This window comes from Eumetopias jubatus, unplaced genomic scaffold (assembly GCF_037043125.1).
Source record: "Eumetopias jubatus isolate StellerSeaLion01/CBP00866 unplaced genomic scaffold, mEumJub1_p1.0 scaffold_12, whole genome shotgun sequence".
NCBI lineage: Eukaryota > Metazoa > Chordata > Mammalia > Carnivora > Otariidae > Eumetopias > Eumetopias jubatus.
In genome coordinates, this window is record NW_028274818.1 from 23,342,686 (window position 1) to 23,347,846 (window position 5,161).

At 35.0% G+C, this 5,161-nt stretch overlaps 1 pseudogene; it reads right to left on the reverse strand.

Annotated features, from left to right (window-relative positions):
- Positions 1-2,335: 2,335 nt before the first annotated feature.
- On the reverse strand, positions 2,336-4,495 carry LOC114210431 (peroxiredoxin-2 pseudogene; annotated as a pseudogene).
- Positions 4,496-5,161: the final 666 nt, after the last annotated feature.

Sequence of the window (5,161 nt, forward strand, 5' to 3'; positions counted from 1 at the left end):
TGCAAGCCACTATAGATTTATTTCAGTGTTAGGAAACAAATATGTGCTAGGTTCTTATTCTACTAGGTTGAACAGAATTTTTTTATGAGATAGAATTTTCAATTAATAATGAACACAAAATGTGTTACCATAACAACAATTTAATATAATATACTCTTCCTTATCCATGTCATATCTGTGTGGGTCAGCTTGGCTAAACATAGCCTTGCCAAGTATGAAAACACCTTGCTTCCCCCCACCAGTGGTTAGAGGTTTTCCTTAAAACTTTGTAAACAGTTATAATGAAGTATAATATGCACTGAAAAAAGCACATAATTTACAATTTTACAGTTTGAAGAAATATTACAGAGTAAATATGACCAGGTAAATACCACTACAAGAGGTGTAACTGCACCATCACCCACAGGTTCCCATCTACCCTCTCCTATTAGACTTCTGTTTGTCCTTCCCTAATTCAACTGCTGCCTTGACCTCAAACCCCATTGTTTAGTTCTAATTTTTTTTAACTTCATATAAATGGAAACATGCAATATATACTGGTTTTTCCCCCCGACTTTTTTTTTTTCACTCAACATCATGTCTGTAAGTTCTATTCAGTTTATTGGATGTGGCGGAAGACTTCATTTTCACTGCTGCCTGGTGTTGCTAGGTCATAAAGTATGCCCAATTTCGGAATAGATACTATAAAATAGGGGTCGTGCTGTGAAAGTAAGGTTTTTGTTTTGTCATGTTTTTCTTTAGTTTTACCTCAGAAAGTCATGAATCTTAAAAGGGGAAATTTATAAAAACATTAAAAGGATATTCAAAGGATATTGGATATTCAAAAGAATAGCAGATATCTATCATAATTATCTTACCAAACTCTAATGTAAAAGAGTTATTTTTCATTTTAAGAATTAACTTGGCAAAGGTCATAAAGTACTGAATCATTTTTAACAAAAGAGCTTCTACTTTGTATAGAAAAGAAGGAATACATACAATAACATCTATGCACACATAAGTGTAAAGCATCTTTCATTTTATATGCAATAATTCAAAGAATTTATTATAACCACAAGTTTACCTTTTAATACAAGATGAGGGAGATAAGAAGATATTTGTAATCAAATGGAATTTTTATTTTACTTATTCAATACTCCCTTTATTAAACATAGTGTTTCCATGGACTATCATATTTTAAGTATAATCTGAAGGTATACTTATTAATATTGCTCATTTATTAATATTCACAAAATAACAATCTTTTTTCTATTCAGTCGAGTACATTTATATACATTGACTCTTTTTATATAAGATTTATAACCACATAAACTAATCTTCCTTTTTTTAGCAGTAGCCATGCTAAAATTAAATAATTTTCTTCTGAGAAATAATTCTAATAGTGATCGCAGTTTGTATAATAAATGTAATGATGTCAGTTAAAGATTTTCAGAGGCAAATTAAGGTTCTTGTCCTTCCTTGCCCCTGGAATTCTTAGTCAAGAAAAACATTAACATAACCAGGACAACTCTTAGAGAAACCAGTGAATTAAAGACAGGTTGAGGAAGTGGAGTTTGTAGCCTGGGTAACACAGGAGAATATAAACCAGGTGTGAAGTGTGACATATACATCACCTCATGTGTTCAAGTTACACAGTAAAAGCATCCTGACTCTTCCACTCAGGATTTTAAAAAAGCAACTTTTGAATGCTTCCAAAGACTAAGTCTACAAGAGTAACAATAAGTTATTTGGAATCTAAGGATTTGTGCAGATATGGTTCTCATTTCTCTTGGGTAAATACCCAGGCGTGAGATTGTTGGGCAATAAAGTACATTATGTTTATCTTTATAAGAAACCACCAACCTATTTTCCAAAGTGGCTCTACATTTTGACTTTCTTACCAACTGCACAAGCTTACTAGCATCAGTTGTTTTAATGTTAGCCTTTGGAATGGTGTGTAAGGGTACGATATTTTGGTTTTAATTCTCACTTCTCTAATGACTAATGATTTTGAGCATTTTTCACCATCCTTTGGCCGACTGTATATCTTCTTTGGTGATGTGTAAGAGATGTAGACATTCCTTATATATTCTGGATATAGGGTTTTTTTTATCAAACATAAATGTATAATTACTTTCTTCTCATTGTAAGAGTGTACTATTATAAGGCCTTCCCTTCTTGGAAATTTGTTTTGGTTGGTTTACTTTTGTTTTCTTCTGTCCTCATACTTTCTGGGTCACTTCTGGGCCTGTGCCCATCTAGGTGGGCTCCAGGAAGGGGGTCACCATTCATCAGCTCCCAGCTGGGAGAATGAGAAGGCTTTGGGCTAACCCTCCAGGGTCATGGATTATGGAGTTTAAAGGGGCAGGTCTGGCCTTTCCTGGCTCAGCGTTGGTGTATCCAGGTAGGGGCACAGGTGGTGCCAACAGCCTAAGCTTTCCACCTGTCTGCCAGCCTCATTGTGTTTGGAGAAGTATTCTTGCTGTTCACCTTGGGCCTGACTGTGTTGCTGCCTGGCTTCCAGCCAGCGGGACACACTTCCCCATCCTCATGCGTGTACTGGAAGGCCTGGACCAGCCGCAGAGCCTCGTCCACGGAAAGCCCCACAGGCAAATCACTGACAGTGATCTGGCGAAGGGCACCCTTGCCATCGATGATAAAGACGCCCCTGTAGGCAACGCCTTCATCTTCCTTCAGCACGCCATAATCTCGGGACAGGCTTCTGGTTATATCCACCAGCAGGGGGATGTTCAGAGAGCCCAAGCCTCTTTCCTTCCTTGGAGTGTTGATCCAAGCCGGATGGGTGATCTGGGAGTCTACAGAGACCCCCAGCAGCTCACAGCCAGGCTTGCCAAAGTCCTTGGCATACTCCCTGGAAGGCATGCTCTCCGAGGGGCAAGCAAAGGTGAAGTCCAGCTGGTAGAAAAAGAGGACCAAGTATTTCCCTCTGTAGTCGGAAAGCTTCAGCTCCTCCAAGGGGGCCTGGAATCTGGGTGGGCTTTCCCAGGGCGCGTTGCTGGGAGGTCAAGACTGAAAGGTGCGTGGGCAAGAGGAGGACACACGGATTGGTGGACTCACGGACACGTGTTCTCAGCGCCCCCTTCTCAGAATTGCTTTAATGCTATTATAATTTCTCCTTTCTTTATAGACATCATTTAAAATAGTTTAATTTAAATTTAAAACTAAATTCCAGATCAATTAATACTTTTGTGTAAATATTACAAAACCGCTTTTTTAGATAACTGGTTTTGTGTTGTATTTGATTAAAATCCACTGTGCTGAGATTTTTAAATGGTATATATATATATATATATATATATACATAGGGTTATTCTCAGTTGCTTTGTTGCAAACCTGAATTTCTCTCTAGACATGCCTGAACCATGATGCTGATTCACGGCCAACAAAAAATTACATGTGCTGCTTAGTGATTAAAATAATTCCGTAGTAAAGTTTGAAACATATCATGGGCCACCCTCTATACAACTTAAATATATATATATGCACACAGACACACACATACATATGTAATATAAATTTCAGACTTAGAGTTTCTGTCATCTTTTAGTTGTTTGAGCTAACTTTTAGTTTTAGTTTTTGAGTTATTGAGCCAGATCATGTAGCCAAGCTCGGACTGTAAAACCAGATAGCATACAAAATACCCATTCTCAGATGAGACTGTAGCTTCTGAGATCAGGGTAACTGATATCTATCTTGGTGGTTTATGGCCCATAGATAAAGTGTGTTCTGTGCCAATGAGGTGACAATTTGAAAGCTGTTTTTGAATGTCTCACTCCTGCCTGATAATTGCCTGTGTTTTTTTCCTCCTACTGAATAATATCCTTCACGTTTATGTATACTCTGTAGAGCATGAAAAATCCTTCCAATAATTCAAGAAAGCATAATTATTGCACATGGCAGAGCATATTACCATATTTTTGTGTGTTTGGTGCATAATTATTTGTTGAACAAGACAATCCTAATTAAGGTTGGAATGAAATTGAAAATTAGGTTATACTTGATAATAGATTTCCAATCATAGAGAGGAAATTATTAAATATGCTATTTTATGTGATTTTCCTTATTTTTTTGCATGTCCAATAATATTCTATGAAAACACATTTTAAGGGTATTTTAATCGTACATATTTTACTTTATTTTTAAACACTGATTAATATCAATAATAGATATTCATAAAATGTGAAAAATAGTTAAATAATAAACAGTCAATTAGTTGTCAAGCTTTTTGATAATTTTCTAGTAGAGTTTTTTAATTATGTTAATAAAATTATTCAGAAATTATTTATTATTCATAGAAATCAAATGTATCATGGCTTACATCTTTACATGATTGCTGTTTTTTCTCTCATTCCTTAATTTTCCTAAAGCACCTGTGATGTTAGTTTCATTAAAAAGATATAGAGTGAAAAAAAAAAGATATAGAGTGTTTAGGGTCTCAAATTTACCAATCATTGTCCACAGATATAGTAGATGAGTGGTTGGATTTGGGAGACATGAAGATTTGTGCTTAAACCCATTCTTCCGTAGGTGACATGTTCTGTGACTTTGGACAAATTACCAAACTATCTAAATCCAGTGTTCTCATATAAGATGGCAATAATTTTATTTGAGGGACTTAGAAGATATAAAACACACATATTGCTTTATTATTTTCTCGCACAGAGTAAACAATTACAAAATATTAGCTATTATTTTATTATAGTAATTCTCCAGGCCTCACTGTGTTTTGTAAAAAAAAAAAAAAAAAAAAAACTCTGTTCTAAGGCTCTTGTCTTGTCTATCTCACTATCTATTTTTTTGTCCCAATAATTTCTCACGTTTATTAATAGAATAGCTTCTTTGTATGTATATTACCATATATTTGATTGTGAATAAACTAATTCTTAATTCTGGATCCTTTCCTTTCTTCCTAAGATTTGTAGGAACTTTTTTTTTTTTGATTTGTAGGAACTTATTAAAAATAATCATTTTTTTTTTGTTTTACTTTAGGGCATTGTTATCTGTTTTGTTGTTGTTTTTGTAACTAGACTCCTAGTGCCAACATAACTTGCAAGTGGTCTTTAATTTTACTGTGCAATTGAACCAAAACAATATCACAGATACCATAAAGTAGAGACAATTTTTGTTTTCTTCTATTCCCCAATATTTGTTAGTAGCCTAG